This window comes from Anopheles moucheti, chromosome 2 (genome assembly GCF_943734755.1).
Source record: "Anopheles moucheti chromosome 2, idAnoMoucSN_F20_07, whole genome shotgun sequence".
In the NCBI taxonomy this organism is placed as follows: domain Eukaryota; kingdom Metazoa; phylum Arthropoda; class Insecta; order Diptera; family Culicidae; genus Anopheles; species Anopheles moucheti.
In genome coordinates, this window is record NC_069140.1 from 55,626,833 (window position 1) to 55,646,752 (window position 19,920).

At 53.3% G+C, this 19,920-nt stretch overlaps 1 pseudogene; it reads right to left on the reverse strand.

The window, feature by feature from the left end:
- Positions 1 to 13,729: 13,729 nt before the first annotated feature.
- Positions 13,730 to 18,331, reverse strand: LOC128310401 (uncharacterized; annotated as a pseudogene).
- Between the last annotated feature and the right edge of the window lie 1,589 nt (positions 18,332 to 19,920).

Sequence of the window (19,920 nt, forward strand, 5' to 3'; positions counted from 1 at the left end):
GCGGACCAAGATGGCGGACCAAGATGGCGGACAAGATGGCAGACAAGATGGCGGACACAAAATGGCGGACAAAATGGCGGCCAAGATGGCGGACCAGATGGCGGACAAGATGGCGGACAAGATGGCGGACCAAGATGGCGGACAAGATGGTGACCAAGATGGCGGACAAGATGGCGGACAAGATGGCGGACCAAGATGGCGTCCAAGATGACGGACAAGATGGCGACCAAGATGGCGGCCAAGATGGCGGACCAAGATGGCGGACAAGATGGCGGACCAAGATGGCGGACAAGATGGCGGACAAGATGGCGACCAACATGGCGGCCATGATGGCGGGCCAAGATTGCGGCCAAGATGGCGGCCAAGATGGTGGACCAAGATGGCGGACAAGATGGCGGCCAAGATGGCGGACAAGATGGCGGACAAGATGGCGGACAAGATGGTGGACAAGATGGTGGACAAGATGGCGACCACGATGGTGGACAAGATGGCGGACAAGATGGCGACCAAGATGGCGGACAAGATGGCGTACCAAGATGGCGGACAAGATGGCGGACCAAGATGGCGGACAAGATGGCGGACAAGATGGTGGACAAGATGGCGACCACGATGGTGGACAAGATGGCGGACAAGATGGCGACCAAGATGGCGGACAAGATGGCGTACCAAGATGGCGGACAAGATGGCGGACCAAGATGGCGGACAAGATGGCGGACAAGATGGCGGACAAGATGGCGGACAAGATGGTGGCAAAGATGGTGGACAAGATGGCGGACAAGATGGCGGACCAAGATGGCGGACAAGATGAAGGACAAGATGGCGGAAAAGATGGCGGACAAGATGGCGGACCAAGATGGCGGACAAGATGGCGGACAAGATGGCGGAAAAGATGGTGGACCAAGATGGCATCCAAGATGGCGGACAAGATGGCGGACAAGATGGCGGCCAAGATGGCGGACAAGATGGCGGACCAAGATGGCGTCCAAGATGGCGGACAAGATGGTGACCAAGATGGCGGACAAGATGGCGGCCAAGATGGCGTCCAAGATGGCGGAAAAGATTGTGGACCAAGATGGCATCCAAAATGGCAGCAAAGATGGCGGAGAAGATGGCAGACAAGATGGCGGACCAAGATGGCGGACCAAGATGGCGTCCAAGATGGCGGACAAGATGGTGACCAAGATGGCGGACCAAGATGGCGGACAAGATGGCGGACAAGATGGCGGACAAGATGGCGGCCAAGATGGCGGCCAAGATGGCGGACAAGATGGCGGACAAGATAGCGGACAAGATGGCGGACCACGATGGCGGACAAGATGGCGACTAAGATGGTGGACAGGATGGCGGACAAGATGGCGACCAAAATGGCGGACAAGATGGCGGACAAGATGGCGGACAAGATGGCGGACCAAGATGGCGGACACGATGGCGGACAAGATGGCGGCCAAGATGGCGGACAAGATGCTGGACAAGATAGCGGAAAAGATGGCGTCCAAGACGGCGGACAAGATGGCGACCAAGATGGCGGCCAAGATGGCGGCCAAGATGGCGGACAAGATGGCGTCCAAGATGGCGTCCAAGATGGCGAACAACATGGCGGACAAGATGGCATCCAAGATGGCGGACCAAGATGGCGGACAAGATGGCGGCCAAGATGGCGGACAAGATGGCGGACCAAGATGGCATCCAAGATGGCGGACAAGATGGCGGACAAGATGGCGGACCACGATGGCGGACAAGATGGCGGACAAGATGGCGTCCAAGATGGCGGACAAGATGGTGGACCAAGATGGCATCCAAGATGGCATCCAAAATGGCGGCAAAGATGGCGGACAAGATGGCGGACAAGATGGCGGACCAAGATGGCGTCCAAGATGGCGGACAAGATGGTGACCAAGATGGCGAACCAAGATGGCGGACAAGATGGCGGACAAGATGGCGGACAAGATGGCGGACAAGATGGCGGACAAGATGGCGGACACGATGGCGGACAAGATGGCGGACCACGATGGCGGACAAGATGGCGACCACGATGGTGGACAAGATGGCGGACAAGATGGCGACCAAGATGGTGGACAAGATGGCGGACCAAGATGGCGGACAAGATGGCGGACAAGATGGCAACCAACATGGCGGCCAAGATGACGGACCAAGATGGCGGACAAGATGGCGACCAAGATGGCGGACCAAGATGGCGGACAAGATGCTGGACAAGATGGCGGACAAGATGGCGGACAAGATGGCGGCCAAGATGGCGGACAAGATGGTGGACCAAGATGGCGTCCAAGATGGCGGACCAAGATGGCGGACAAGATGGCGGACAAGATGGCGGCCAAGATGGCGGACAAGATGGCGGACCAAGATGGCATCCAAGATGGCGGACAAGATGGCGGACAAGATGGCGGACCACGATGGCGGACAAGATGGCGGACAAGATGGCGTCCAAGATGGCGGACAAGATGGTGGACCAAGATGGCATCCAAAATGGCGGCAAAGATGGCGGACAAGATGGCGGACAAGATGGCGGCCAAGATGGCGGACAAGATGGCGGACCAAGATGGCGTCCAAGATGGCGGACAAGATGGTGACCAAGATGGCGAACCAAGATGGCGGACCAAGATGGCGGACAAGATGGCGGCCAAGATGGCGGACCAAGATGGCGGACAAGATGGCGGACCAAGATGGCGGACAAGATGGCGGACAAGATGGCGGCCAAGATGGCGGACAAGATGGCGGCCAAGATGGCGGACAAGATGGCGGCCAAGATGGCGGACAAGATGGCGGACCAAAATGGTGGACAAGATGGCGGACAAGATGGTGACCAAGATGGCGGCCAAGATGGCGGACAAGATGGCGGACAAGATGGCATCCAAGATGGCGGCCAAGATGGCGGACCAAGATGGCGAACAAGATGGCGGACAAGATGGCGGACCAAGATGGCGGACAAGATGGCGGACAAGATGGCGGACAAGATGGCGGACCAAGATGGCGGACAAGATGGCGGACAAGATGGCGGACAAGATGGCGGCCAAGATGGCGGACAAGATGGCGGACAAGATGGCGGACAAGATGGCGACCAAGATGGCGCACAAGCTGGCGGACCAAGATGGCGGACCGAGATGGTGGACCAAGATGGCGTCCAAGATGGCGGACAAGATGGCGGACCAAGATGGCGGGCCAAGATGGCGGACCGAGATGGCGGACCGAGATGGTGGACAAGATGGCGACCAAGATGGCGGCCAAGATGGCGGACCAAGATGGCGTCCAACATGGCGGACAAGATGGCGGACAAGATGGCGACTAAGATGGTGGACAAGATGGCAGACAAGATGGCGGACAAGATGGTGGATAAGATGGCGGACCAAGATGGCGGACAAGATGGCGGACCAAGATGGCGGACAAGATGGCGGACCAAGATGGCGGACAACATGGCGGACCAAGATGGTGGACAAGATGGCGACCACGATGGCGGACAAGATGGCGGACCAAGATGGCAGACAAGATGGCGGACAAGAAGGCGGATAAGATGGCGGACCAAGATGGCGGCCAAGATGGCGGACAAGATGGCGGACCAAGATGGCGACCAAGATGGCGGACAAGATGGCGGACCAAGATGGCGGACAAGATGGCAGACAAGATGGCGGACAAGAAGGCGGATAAGATGGCGTCCAAGATGGCGGACAAGAAGGCGGACCAAGATGGCGGACCAAGATGGCGGACAAGATGGCAGACAAGATGGCGGATAAGACGGCGGACAAGATGGCGGACCAAGATGGTGGACAAGATGGCGGACAAGATGGCGGACAAGATGGCGGACAACATGGCGGACAAGATGGCGGACAAGATGGCGGACAAGATGGCGGACAAGATGGCGGACAAGATGGCGGACAAGATGGTGGACAAGATGGCGGACAAGATGGCGGACAACATGGCGGATAAGATGGCAGACCAAGATGGCGGACAAGATGGCGGACAAGATGGTGGACAAGATGGCGCACAAGATGGCGGACAAGATGGCGGACAAGATGGCGGACAAGATGGCGGACAAGATGGCGCACAAAATGGCTGACAAGATGGCGGACCGAGATGGTGGACAAGATGGCGGACCAAGATGGCGGACAAGATGGCGGACAAGAAGGCGGATAAGATGGCGGACCAAGATGGCGGCCAAGATGGCGGACAAGATGGCGGACCAAGATGGCGACCAAGATGGCGGACAAGATGGCGGACCAAGATGGCGGACAAGATGGCAGACAAGATGGCGGACAAGAAGGCGGATAAGATGGCGTCCAAGATGGCGGACAAGAAGGCGGACCAAGATGGCGGACAAGATGGCGGACAAGATGGCGACCAAGATGGCGCACAAGCTGGCGGACCAAGATGGCGGACCGAGATGGTGGACCAAGATGGCGTCCAAGATGGCGGACAAGATGGCGGACCAAGATGGCGGGCCAAGATGGCGGACCGAGATGGCGGACCGAGATGGTGGACAAGATGGCGACCAAGATGGCGGCCAAGATGGCGGACCAAGATGGCGTCCAACATGGCGGACAAGATGGCGGACAAGATGGCGGACCGAGATGGTGGACAAGATGGCGACCAAGATAGCGGACCAAGATGGCGTCCAAGATGGCGACCAAGATGGCGTCCAAGATGGCGGACAAGATGGCGACCAAGATGGCGGCCAAGATGGCGGACAAGATGGCGGACAAGATGGCGGACAAGATGGCGGACAAGATGGCGGACAAGATGGTGGACAAGATGGCGGACAAGATGGCGGACAACATGGCGGATAAGATGGCAGACCAAGATGGCGGACAAGATGGCGGACAAGATGGTGGACAAGATGGCGCACAAGATGGCGGACAAGATGGCGGACAAGATGGCGGACAAGATGGCGGACAAGATGGCGGACAAGATGGCGCACAAAATGGCTGACAAGATAGCGGACCGAGATGGTGGACCAAGATGGCGTCCAAGATGGTGGACAAGATGGCGGACAAGATGGCGGGCCAAGATGGCGGACCGAGATGGCGGACCGAGATGGTGGACAAGATGGCGACCAAGATGGCGACCAAGATGGCGGCCAAGATGGCGGACCAAGATGGCGGACAACATGGCGGACAAGATGGCGGACAAGATGGCGGACAACATTGCGGACAACATGGCGGACCAAGATGGCGACCAAGATGGCGCACAAGCTGGCGGACCAAGATGGCGGACCGAGATGGTGGACCAAGATGGCGTCCAAGATGGCGGACAAGATGGCGGACCAAGATGGCGGGCCAAGATGGCGGACCGAGATGGCGGACCGAGATGGTGGACAAGATGGCGACCAAGATGGCGGACCAAGATGGCGTCCAACATGGCGGACAAGATGGCGGACAAGATGGCGACTAAGATGGTGGACAAGATGGCAGACAAGATGGCGGACAAGATGGTGGATAAGATGGCGGACCAAGATGGCGGACAAGATGGCGGACCAAGATGTCGTCCAAGATGGCGGACCAAGATGGCGGACAACATGGCGGACCAAGATGGTGGACAAGATGGCGACCACGATGGCGGACAAGATGGCGGACCAAGATGGCGGACAAGATGGCGGACCGAGATGGTGGACAAGATGGCGACCAAGATAGCGGACCAAGATGGCGTCCAAGATGGCGACCAAGATGGCGTCCAAGATGGCGGACAAGATGGCGACCAAGATGGCGGCCAAGATGGCGGACAAGATGGCGGACCAAGATGGCGACCAACATGGCGGACCAAGATGGTGGACAAGATGGCAGACAAGATGGCGGACAAGAAGGCGGACAAGATGGCGGACCAAGATGGCGGACCAAGATGGCGGACAAGATGGCGGACAAGATGGCGGACAAGATGGCGCACAAGCTGGCGGACAAGATAGCGGACAAGATGGTGGACAAGATGGCGGCCAAGATGGCGGACAAGATGGCGGACAAGATGGCGGACAAGATGGCGGACAAGATGGCGGCCAAGATGGCGGCCAAGATGGCGAACAACATGGCAGACAAGATGACGCGCAAGATGGCGGACAAGATGGCGGACAAGATGGCGGACAAGATGGTGGACAAAATGGTGGACAACATGGCGGACAAGATGGCGGACAAGATGGCGCGCAAGATGGCGGACAAGATGGTGGACAAGATGGCGCACAAGATGGCGGACAAGATGGCGGACAAGATGGCGGACAAGATGGCGGACAAGATGGCGGACAAGATGGCGCACAAAATGGCTGACAAGATGGCGGACCGAGATGGCGGACAAGATGCTGGACCAAGATGGCGGACAAGATGGCGCACAAGATGGCGGACAAGATGGCGGACAAGATGGCGGACAAGATGGCGGACAAGATGGCGGACCAAGATGGCGGACAAGATGGTGACCAAGATGGCGGACAAGATGGCGGACAAGATGGCGGACCAAGATGGCGTCCAAGATGACGGACAAGATGGCGACCAAGATGGCGGCCAAGATGGCGGACCAAGATGGCGGACAAGATGGCGGACCAAGATGGCGGACAAGATGGCGGACAAGATGGCGACCAACATGGCGGCCATGATGGCGGGCCAAGATTGCGGCCAAGATGGCGGCCAAGATGGTGGACCAAGATGGCGGACAAGATGGCGGCCAAGATGGCGGACAAGATGGCGGACAAGATGGCGGACAAGATGGTGGACAAGATGGCGGCCAAGATGGCGGACAAGATGGCGGCCAAGATGGCGGCCAAGATGGCGGCCAAGATGGCGGCCAAAATGGTGGACCAACATGGCGGACAAGATGGCGGACAAGATGACGGACCAAGATGGCGGACAAGATGGCGGACAAGATGGTGGACAAGATGGCGACCACGATGGTGGACAAGATGGCGGACAAGATGGCGACCAAGATGGCGGACAAGATGGCGTACCAAGATGGCGGACAAGATGGCGGACCAAGATGGCGGACAAGATGGCGGACAAGATGGCGGACAAGATGGCGGACAAGATGGTGGCAAAGATGGTGGACAAGATGGCGGACAAGATGGCGGACCAAGATGGCGGACAAGATGAAGGACAAGATGGCGGAAAAGATGGCGGACAAGATGGCGGACCAAGATGGCGGACAAGATGGCGGACAAGATGGCGTCCAAGATGGCGGAAAAGATGGTGGACCAAGATGGCATCCAAGATGCCGGACAAGATGGCGGACAAGATGGCGGCCAAGATGGCGGACAAGATGGCGGACCAAGATGGCGTCCAAGATGGCGGACAAGATGGTGACCAAGATGGCGGACAAGATGGCGGACAAGATGGCGTCCAAGATGGCGGAAAAGATTGTGGACCAAGATGGCATCCAAAATGGCAGCAAAGATGGCGGAGAAGATGGCAGACAAGATGGCGGACCAAGATGGCGGACCAAGATGGCGTCCAAGATGGCGGACAAGATGGTGACCAAGATGGCGGACCAAGATGGCGGACAAGATGGCGGACAAGATGGCGGACAAGATGGCGGCCAAGATGGCGGCCAAGATGGCGGACAAGATGGCGGACAAGATGGCGGACAAGATGGCGGACCACGATGGCGGACAAGATGGCGACTAAGATGGTGGACAGGATGGCGGACAAGATGGCGACCAAAATGGCGGACAAGATGGCGGACAAGATGGCGGACAAGATGGCGAACCAAGATGGCGGACACGATGGCGGACAAGATGGCGGCCAAGATGGCGGACAAGATGCTGGACAAGATAGCGGAAAAGATGGCGTCCAAGACGGCGGACAAGATGGCGACCAAGATGGCGGCCAAGATGGCGGCCAAGATGGCGGACAAGATGGCGTCCAAGATGGCGTCCAAGATGGCGAACAACATGGCGGACAAGATGGCATCCAAGATGGCGGCAAAGATGGCGGACAAGATGGCGGCCAAGATGGCGGACAAGATGGCGGACCAAGATGGCATCCAAGATGGCGGACAAGATGGCGGACAAGATGGCGGACCACGATGGCGGACAAGATGGCGGACAAGATGGCGTCCAAGATGGCGGACAAGATGGTGGACCAAGATGGCATCCAAGATGGCATCCAAAATGGCGGCAAAGATGGCGGACAAGATGGCGGACAAGATGGCGGACCAAGATGGCGTCCAAGATGGCGGACAAGATGGTGACCAAGATGGCGAACCAAGATGGCGGACAAGATGGCGGACAAGATGGCGGACAAGATGGCGGACAAGATGGCGGACAAGATGGCGGACACGATGGCGGACAAGATGGCGGACCACGATGGCGGACAAGATGGCGACCACGATGGTGGACAAGATGGCGGACAAGATGGCGACCAAGATGGCGGACAAGATGGCGGACCAAGATGGCGGACAAGATGGCAACCAACATGGCGGCCAAGATGACGGACCAAGATGGCGGACAAGATGGCGACCAAGATGGCGGACCAAGATGGCGGACAAGATGCTGGACAAGATGGCGGACAAGATGGCGGACAAGATGGCGGCCAAGATGGCGGACAAGATGGTGGACCAAGATGGCGTCCAAGATGGCGGACCAAGATGGCGGACAAGATGGCGGACAAGATGGCGGACACGTTGGCGGACAAGATGCTGGACCAAGATGGCGGACAAGATGGTGGACCAAGATGGCGGACAAGATGGCGGACAAGATGGCGGACAAGATGGCGGACAAGATGGCGGACAAGATGGCGGACAAGATGGCGGACAAGATGACGGCCAAAATGGCGGCCAAGATGGTGGACCAAGCTGGCGTCCAAGATGGCGGACAAGATGGTGTTGTTTATTAACAGCGGTCCTCGTTTGACAGCAGACAGCGGGGCGAAAAAGACTGTCGAGAGAGAGGGCGAAACGATACGTCGGTCAGGCTTAGGGCCGTTCATCCGAACCGCTCGATCCTTCGGAGGTTCGGATGAATCTAGGAAGGAGTAATGACCGCTATCGGGAGGAAAGAAAAAGGATAAAAGTGCGTGCAAAGAGGCACCAGGCCTCTTTTTATCGCAGAAAGCAGAATTGAATTTTTTAATGTTTTAAAATAAAGCTAGATATTAAAGAAACTTCTAGCTTTCTTAATCGACGAAAAGGGCATCGTTGCTGGACGCAACAGTTTAAAAAATTCAATTGCTAGTTTCACGGTTGGTACGCAAGCGAAACCGCAACGTTTAGCGAAACCGCAGCATCAGCGTGAAGTGCAACAAGAACTCTCTTACGACTGGACAATGGAAGGCAAAGTGTGTGGTGTGTGCAATGGTGCAGATACGGATAATGCAGTGGAATGCGATCGATGCGAACGGATGTTTCATCTGAATTGTGTGAACGAAGATGAAACTGTGTACAGTAGGGATTGGACATGCCTTATGTGCGCGCCCGGAACGCCGCCCCCCGCTTCGTCTACGCTGCATCGAGCAACACCCATTGTAACCGAGCCAGGCGTTAGTGAAATGGCGGATACGAACCAGGTGAATCGGGAACCATTCACGAGAGCTAGATCGACGGAAGTAATTTCCAATCTACCGAATCGTCCCTCCGATACATCGATCACATCGCCCGTCCATAATGCAAATCTCATATGGGATGAGATAAGTAGAAGCTTCCATCGTATGATGGAGGAAATAGACGCGGCCCGCGAACCGCGTAGGCCGGAGCATGACGTCATACATCGACTCGAGTCAGTGTTAGAAAAATTTGCCCAACGCATCAACAGAGAAGATTCGCAAGGGTCAAGACGCGAAAACAGGTCCGCTGCAACATCCTTCGCTCTAGACGAAAGTCAGGTATTAGCGAGACGTTCTGTTAGTTCCAAGTTACCAGCGTTTTCCGGTAAACCCGAGGAGTGGTGTGCATTTGCAAATCAATTCTACGAGACAACAGAGCTGTGCGGATATACCGATGGAGAGAATATTGTGAGGCTGCAACAAGCACTTAAAGGAGAAGCGCTTAAGGCGGTTCAAGGCCGGGTTAGAAATTCAGGAAACCTGAAGGAGGTAATGGAAGAGTTAAAAAATTCGTTTGGCCGTCCGGAGATCATAGTGAAAACGCTGTTAAGCCAAATACGACGTCAAGTGCCACCGAAAGTTGAAAAGCTAGAGTCGTTAATCCAGTTCGCCGTATCCGTGGACGAGATGTGTGCTACAGTAAGGAACAACGGGGTCGAGGATCGATATGATGGCCCCCTTTTAGATGAGTTGGTTTGCTGTCTTCCTCCGATGATCAAGCTGATGTGGGGTTTACACAGCATTAACCTGCCGAAGGTCAATTTAGTCGAATTTGGAAAGTGGATGCAAAACATAAAACGCGCAGCCCAGTCTGTGACGAACCCTGCAGCGCAGCCCGAACAACGTAGCAGTAAGTATGTTCACGCACATACTAACAATGATCACTCGCAGAACAACACGGAAGCAAAGTGCGCATGTGACGAAGGATGCTCTCACCTACACGAGTGCGACGCATATTGGCAGATGAGTGTCGCTGATCGCTGGGACATCGTTAAAAGTCGCTACTTGTGCAAACGCTGTTTGAAAAAACACCGTGCCCCCTGCAAGGACACTAGTGCATGCGGCAGAGAAGGATGCACGACAAAGCATCACCCTTCACTTCACAATAAAGCAGGTAAGGGAAAGCCGGAAGCTAATTTCTCTCACTCTACAGCCACGGAGGAAAACATTATGCTGAGATACATCCCGGTTGAGCTCCGTACTGGAGGAAAGACGGTCAAAACCGTTGCCTTTCTCGATGAGGGCGCATCAGTGTCGCTTGTTGAGCAATCTTTGGTGGACGAGCTGGGACTGGAAGGACCAAACCGACCCCTGTGTTTGAAATGGACCGGAGGGCAGCATCGCACAGAACGAGACTCGAAACAGGTGAGCGTTAGCATAGTTGGAACGTCCATTGGCGGTGAACCGAACTACGAAGCTTCAAATGTTCGCACGGTTAAATGTCTTGGACTACCTGCTCAACGTGTAACAATGGAAGTCCTGAGAAAGAAATATCGTCACCTAGCTCCCATCCCGTTAGCCCAGTACGCAGCTACTCCTCCACGCATTCTAATCGGCATGAACAACTATCACCTCACCGTACCGTTGAAGACAATTGAAGGCCAGGTAAATGAACCAGTTGCTACAAAGACACGGTTGGGATGGGTAGTCTCAGGTTGCGATTCATCTTCAATGCGCAATACCAGCGTTGTAGCTTTTCATAGAGCTCAGCTTTGTGAGTGCCAGGACATAGAAATCAAGGTTGATCAAGCACTAAAAGGTAGCTTTGCATTAGAAGAACCGCGATGCATGGGCAAGATAAGAAGACTTTCTAATGACGATGAACGAGCAAGTATGCTGCTTCGAACTAACACCGAATTGCAGGGAGAGCGCTATGTCACCGGTTTATTGTGGCGGTATGACGACGTGAAATTGCCCAATAACCGATCGATGGCTTTACGACGTTTGGAGTGTTTAGAACGACGGATGGCAAAAGACGAAAATCTCCGAAAAAAGATGGAACAGGTATTGAATGAACACATCAACAAGGGCTATGTAAAAAAACTATCTAAAAAGGAGTGTATTGAAAAACATCCTAGAAAATGGTACCTACCGATCTTCCCGGTATTCAATCCAAATAAGCCAAATAAAGTGCGAGTGGTGTGGGATGCAGCAGCGGCGGTAAACGGAACGTCTCTTAATTCCATGTTGCTGGCCGGACCTGATCTGCTATCTCCCCTCCCGACCGTACTCAGCAGATTTCGAGAATTTCGCGTAGCGATAGCGGCTGATATTCAAGAAATGTATCACCAGATCGTTATTAACGAGGAGGATCAGAACAGTCAAAGATTCCTATGGAAAATTGACCCTCTACAATCCGATCCTGATGAATATGTGATGATAAGAATGACCTTTGGGTCAGCCTGTTCACCAAGCTGTGCACAATTCGTCAAGAATATGAACGCTGATCGCTTCGTAGATCGTTTCCCATCAGCCGTCGAGTGCATAAAGTATCATCATTACGTCGACGACATGCTTACGAGCGTAGAAAGTGTTCCGGAAGCAGTAAAGCTCGCACAAGAGGTTAAATATATTCATTCTCAAGGAGGTTTTAAACTGCACCATTGGATGGCAACTCATACCGAGGTATTACGAGCAGTGGGTGGTAGCGATAATACGGAAAAGGATATGAACCTCGATCCAGCTGCGAGCGCACAAAAGGTTCTAGGAATGTGGTGGAACTCGCACGAAGATACATTTCAATTCAGAGTGCCAGTAAAAGATCTACAGATCCTGCAAGGGATAACAACGCCGACTAAACGACAAGTTTTAAGCACACTCATGACAATATATGATCCCTTAGGTCTGATTGCAGGCTTTTTGTTCTTCCTTAAGGTTCTGCTGCAGGAAATTTGGCGATCCGGTATCGGGTGGGACGATCCAATTCCTGCTAGTCTACAAAACAAATGGGAGAAATGGTTAGCATGTATACCTCAGCTACAATCGGTCAAGATTCCGCGCTGTTATCGTACCGCAATTAGAATCGATGATTGCAAGATTCAGCTTCACATCTTCGTAGACGCCGGGAAAGACGGATTTGCAGCCGTTGGATACTTTCGTTTCCAGTCAGAAAGAGAACGTGAAGTTGTTTTAATCGGCGCTAAAACTAGAGTGGCTCCGTTGAAATATACATCGATTCCGCGGTTAGAGCTGCAGGCAGCCGTACTAGGGGTAAGGCTGATGACGGCCATCGAAACAGCACATCGAATGAAAATCGATCGTCGCTTCTTGTGGACGGACTCCAAAGACGTATTGTGTTGGCTCAACGCTGATCATCGAAGATACAGCATCTACGTAGCACATCGAGTAGCTGAAATTCTCGAGAGCTCGACCGTGAATGAATGGCACTGGGTACCGACAAAAAACAACGTTGCCGATGAGGGAACAAAATGGCACAACCTTAACCGACACATCATCAGTGGAAGCTGGTTTAAAGGGCCAGCTTTCTTGCAACAATCAGAGAACGAGTGGAAGCTGGAGCCTGTTGAGCCTATGAGGACGGACGAAGAAATACGACCAACCGTATCACATCATGTCGAAATAACGCCGATAATCGCTTTCGAGCGATTCTCTCACTGGAAACGTTTGCATCGCGCCATCGCTTACTTATGGAGATTCATCAACAATGCCCGGTCGCATACAACAGAACGGCAGTACGGACATCTCACGGTGAAGGAACTTCAACAAGCTGAGCGGTCCATATTTACAGAAGTACAAAAAACGGAATTCCCAGAAGAATACCAGCGCCTTCTGGAAGAAAAGTCAGGTACGAACCAAAATAAAAAGAGCATTAATAAACATGATCCTCTTTTTAGACGCAGCGCTTACATCGACGAAAACGATATTTTACGTGTACGTGGAAGAATCGATGCCTGTCGTTATGTAGGTGACGATACAAAGAGGCCGATAATTCTTCCAAAAAGGTCCTGGGTGACTGATCTGGTGGTAGCAGAATTTCACTGGAAATATAAACACCAAAATCATCAAACGGTCATGAACGAAGTGCGGCAGCGGTTTGACATACCTGCATTAAGAAGCGCGTGTCACAGAGTGAGAAGCAATTGCTTTATATGCAGGATTCGACAAGCGTTCCCAAGATCGCCCGTAATGAATGAGTTGCCTCTAGCACGATTGTCACCGTTCACCAGACCGTTTTCCTATACCGGAATTGATTACTTTGGCCCCTTTTTGGTTGCTAACGGACGTAGACAAGAGAAACGCTGGGGCGTACTGTTTACGTGCCTAACAATTCGAGCAATACATATAGAGGTAGCCTATAGTTTGAATACGAGCGCCTGCATCATCGCACTACGCAATTTCATCGCGCGCAGAGGTACTCCGATCGAAATCGTGACGGACCGAGGAACAAATTTCATCGGCGCTGATCGTGAGTTGAAGGACGCTGCTAAGCAAATTGACTACGAAGAGCTGATTGATGCAGTATATCTTCCCGATACGAAGTGGAGATACAACCCTCCTGGAGCTCCACACTTCGGCGGTGCATGGGAGAGATTGGTACAATCTGTAAAACGCACTCTTTCCAGTATGCAGTTTACGAGAACACCAACAGACGCTATTTTCGCCAACTGGTTGATCGAGGTCGAACACATAGTCAACACGCGTCCACTAACACACGTATCAGTTGATAATGAAGAAGAAGCTCCACTAACACCCAATCATTTTCTACTGGGATCATCTTCTGGGGCAAAAGCAATAAATAAGTTTGACGACTCTTCCGCAGCATTAAAAAACAGCTGGAAAACATCACAACTTTATACGGATCAGTTTTGGCGACGGTGGGTAGCCTCATACTTGCCTACGCTTACTCGTCGCAGCAAATGGTTTCAGCCTCAACCACCTCTGATGGAAGGAGACCTAGTGCTAGTGGTGGATGACGCTCTACCAAGAGGATGTTGGCCCAAAGGAAGAATCGTCAAGCTAATACCATCGAAAGACGGCGTAGTTCGTCGAGTGCATGTGCAGTTAGGAAACCGGAAGATTTTGGAACGACCTGCTGTAAAAATCGCAACTATTAACGTTGAACCGCACGGAGGTGTTTAACGTGGTCAAACACCGGGGGCCAGTGTTGTTTATTAACAGCGGTCCTCGTTTGACAGCAGACAGCGGGGCGAAAAAGACTGTCGAGAGAGAGGGCGAAACGATACGTCGGTCAGGCTTAGGGCCGTTCATCCGAACCGCTCGATCCTTCGGAGGTTCGGATGAATCTAGGAAGGAGTAATGACCGCTATCGGGAGGAAAGAAAAAGGATAAAAGTGCGTGCAAAGAGGCACCAGGCCTCTTTTTATCGCAGAAAGCAGAATTGATTTTTTTAATGTTTTAAAATAAAGCTAGATATTAAAGAAACTTCTAGCTTTCTTAATCGACGAAAAGGGCATCGTTGCTGGACGCAACAAGATGGCGACCAAGATGGCGGCCAAGATGGCGGACCAAGATGGCGGACAAGATGGCGGACCAAGATGGCGGACCAAGATGGCGGACCAAGATGGCGGACAAGATGGCGGACAAGATGGCGGACAAGATGGCGGACAAGATGGCGGACAAGATGGCGGACAAGATGGCGGACAAGATGGCGGACAAGATGGCGGCCAAGATGGCGGACAAGATGGCGGCCAAGATGGCGGACAAGATGGCGGACAAGATGGCGGACCAAGATGGCGGACCAAGATGGCGGACAAGATGGCGGCCAAGATGGCGGACAAGATGGCGGACCAAAATGGTGGACAAGATGGCGGACAAGATGGTGACCAAGATGGCGGCCAAGATGGCGGACAAGATGGCGGACAAGATGGCATCCAAGATGGCGGCCAAGATGGCGGACCAAGATGGCGAACAAGATGGCGGACAAGATGGCGGACCAAGATGGCGGACAAGATGGCGGACAAGATGGCGGACAAGATGGCGGACCAAGATGGCGGACCAAGATGGCGGACAAGATGGCGGACAAGATGGCGGCCAAGATGGCGGACAAGATGGCGGACAAGATGGCGACCAAGATGGCGCACAAGCTGGCGGACCAAGATGGCGGACCGAGATGGTGGACCAAGATGGCGTCCAAGATGGCGGACAAGATGGCGGACCAAGATGGCGGGCCAAGATGGCGGACCGAGATGGCGGACCGAGATGGTGGACAAGATGGCGACCAAGATGGCGGCCAAGATGGCGGACCAAGATGGCGTCCAACATGGCGGACAAGATGGCGGACAAGATGGCGACTAAGATGGTGGACAAGATGGCAGACAAGATGGCGGACAAGATGGTGGATAAGATGGCGGACCAAGATGGCGGACAAGATGGCGGACCAAGATGGCGGACAAGATGGCGGACCAAGATGGCGGACAACATGGCGGACCAAGATGGTGGACAAGATGGCGACCACGATGGCGGACAAGATGGCGGACCAAGATGGCAGACAAGATGGCGGACAAGAAGGCGGATAAGATGGCGGACCAAGATGGCGGCCAAGATGGCGGACAAGATGGCGGACCAAGATGGCGACCAAGATGGCGGACAAGATGGCGGACCAAGATGGCGGACAAGATGGCAGACAAGATGGCGGACAAGAAGGCGGATAAGATGGCGTCCAAGATGGCGGACAAGAAGGCGGACCAAGATGGCGGACCAAGATGGCGGACAAGATGGCAGACAAGATGGCGGATAAGACGGCGGACAAGATGGCGGACCAAGATGGTGGATAAGATGGCGGACAAGATGGCGGACAAGATGGCGGACAACATGGCGGACAAGATGGCGGACAAGATGGCGGACAAGATGGCGGACAAGATGGCGGACAAGATGGCGGACAAGATGGTGGACAAGATGGCGGACAAGATGGCGGACAACATGGCGGATAAGATGGCAGACCAAGATGGCGGACAAGATGGCGGACAAGATGGTGGACAAGATGGCGCACAAGATGGCGGACAAGATGGCGGACAAGATGGCGGACAAGATGGCGGACAAGATGGCGGACAAGATGGCGCACAAAATGGCTGACAAGATGGCGGACCGAGATGGTGGACAAGATGGCGGACCAAGATGGCGGACAAGATGGCGGACAAGAAGGCGGATAAGATGGCGGACCAAGATGGCGGCCAAGATGGCGGACAAGATGGCGGACCAAGATGGCGACCAAGATGGCGGACAAGATGGCGGACCAAGATGGCGGACAAGATGGCAGACAAGATGGCGGACAAGAAGGCGGATAAGATGGCGTCCAAGATGGCGGACAAGAAGGCGGACCAAGATGGCGGACCAAGATGGCGGACAAGATGGCGACCAAGATGGCGCACAAGCTGGCGGACCAAGATGGCGGGCCAAGATGGCGGACCGAGATGGCGGACCGAGATGGTGGACAAGATGGCGACCAAGATGGCGGACAAGATGGCGTCCAACATGGCGGACAAGATGGCGGACAAGATGGCGGACCGAGATGGTGGACAAGATGGCGACCAAGATAGCGGACCAAGATGGCGTCCAAGATGGCGACCAAGATGGCGGACAAGATGGTGGACAAGATGGCGCACAAGATGGCGGACAAGATGGCGGACAAGATGGCGGACAAGATGGCGGACAAGATGGCGGACAAGATGGCGCACAAAATGGCTGACAAGATGGCGGACCGAGATGGTGGACCAAGATGGCGTCCAAGATGGCGGACAAGATGGCGGACAAGATGGCGGGCCAAGATGGCGGACCGAGATGGCGGACCGAGATGGTGGACAAGATGGCGACCAAGATGGCGACCAAGATGGCGGCCAAGATGGCGGACCAAGATGGCGGACAACATGGCGGACAAGATGGCGGACAAGATGGCGGACAACATTGCGGACAACATGGCGGACCAAGATGGCGACCAAGATGGCGCACAAGCTGGCGGACCAAGATGGCGGACCGAGATGGTGGACCAAGATGGCGTCCAAGATGGCGGACAAGATGGCGGACCAAGATGGCGGGCCAAGATGGCGGACCGAGATGGCGGACCGAGATGGTGGACAAGATGGCGACCAAGATGGCGGACCAAGATGGCGTCCAACATGGCGGACAAGATGGCGGACAAGATGGCGACTAAGATGGTGGACAAGATGGCAGACAAGATGGCGGACAAGATGGTGGATAAGATGGCGGACCAAGATGGCGGACAAGATGGCGGACCAAGATGGCGGACAAGATGGCGGACCAAGATGGCGGACAACATGGCGGACCAAGATGGTGGACAAGATGGCGACCACGATGGCGGACAAGATGGCGGACCAAGATGGCGGACAAGATGGCGGACCGAGATGGTGGACAAGATGGCGACCAAGATAGCGGACCAAGATGGCGTCCAAGATGGCGGACAGGATGGCGGACATTTGCGGGGTGGTGACCCGTGAGAGGTTGGTGGTGACCCGTGGGAGGTGAGTGGTGACCCTTGGGAGGTGGGTGGTGACCCGTGTGTGGTGGGTAGTCACCCGTGGGAGGTGACCTGTTTGAGGTGAGTGGTGACCCTTGGGAGGTGGGTGGTGACCCGTGGGAGGTGGGCGGTGACCCGTGGGAGGTGGGTGGTGACCCTTGATGAGCAACTATCATCGGGAAGCGCCGGGAAGTTAGCGATGAAGGGGGAAGGGGGGGGAGAGGAAAGAAGATGTCACCTCTGGAAAAATATGCTTTCTTGGTATCGGAAATCTGAAAACAGCTGGTTTTGTATGGAATTTCGTACCAGTCGATGCAAAGTTTGTGCGAGAGAGATGAGAGATACTTCCCATTTCATCCATCCCACTTGCATTGGCGATCTCACGTATTTGATAGTATGCAATAGCAATAGTGATGGGCAAATTTGTCCCAAGCTGCAGTTGTCACCACTTGAAAAACATGCTCTCCTGGTATCGTAAATCTGAAAACAATTGTGTGCGCGGCTATGGTATACTGGTTTTCACAGTAGACCAGTTGATTTGGTCATTGGACAAATTTGTCAGCATTTTGTCAACTCTCGTGGCCCTGCACCTAATGGATCAAAGAATGCTATAAAACATAATCAATTGTTGAAATAGTTCAGTAAGTAGAAGCTCACCACAGAAATCGACCATTAATTTATGTTCATCGCCTAAAACATCGACGTGAGCGAATGATCATGGAGGTAGTCTTTCAACACAAAAACTTGACCTAGCATGTTAAACAATCCACTAAATAATAAATAAACAAAAAAATCGAAATTCACAATTTAGTACTTCGCTCATTCTGTATTGCAAAATGTATGACAGGTGATTACCCCTCACAATGCATCAGAGAATGAGCGATCTCCCGCCAGGATATGCAATATATACGCGGCATATTTACGTGGAGTAATTTGATTGGATGAATTTTCCTCTGCATTCGGCTCCATCTGGGGATCATTCTCATTGATGACGTCACCACTATCTGTGTTTGTCCCCGTGCTCGTTGGTCTCGGCTGTCTTCCTCGGCGACGTATCTTAAACATAACATGAGTCCAACCGGCTTCACCCCGTGGAAACAGAATTGGGTACTGTAGTGGACGCATCATCGGGTTGGTCTCATACACTGGCCTTAAGGATCCTGTAGCACGATGTTGCAGCACAATCTCCCGTGTATATTCCGCGCTACCGGTGATATCGTCACAAACACACATGACCCATCTCACCTGCAGTCGGTGCGTAGTTCCGGAACTGGTCAATACCTGGAATACGTGAAAGGAGGCAACGGCGCAGCTCATCGCGAACAGACATGCGTTCATACGTATGACTGAACATCCGAGTTAGGAGATTGCGTGTGATAAATACTCGCTGCAGGACAGACAATATCGATTAAGTCCACCACCAACTACCCAAGTAGCCAGATTTGCTTAAGCAGCCAATTTGGCAACGCTAAAGATCGATCTTTCAATAGGTCGTTTGCAGTAGATAACCAGCCTTGAAGTTCCGCGAACTTTTAAGCAACCTTTAAGCAGCTCTCGGCCAAAACGTCAAAAAATGTGAATGCCTGACTACACGGTGGAGGAGCTGTTCATATTTATGGCTTTATGTTTCTTTTTTCTTATTTATTAATTATCATTTTCTGAGATTCGAACCTAGGGGTTTTCAGAGACAGCAGAACAACTACTTTATTAATTCGGCCATTTAGTTTTATTACGTCACACCCTACAAAATACATATATAAATGATACCAATCTAAATGAAAAAAATAACATTTTCGTTTACATTCCTTTTTATGTTTTGTCTATTTAGGTATCGGATTTTTATTAAATTATTGCAAAATAATTGTATATATATTTTTATGTATCGTTGACTTTTATTATACAATAACACAAAACAAACGAATGCCACTTATTACCACTTTCAATCGGCGG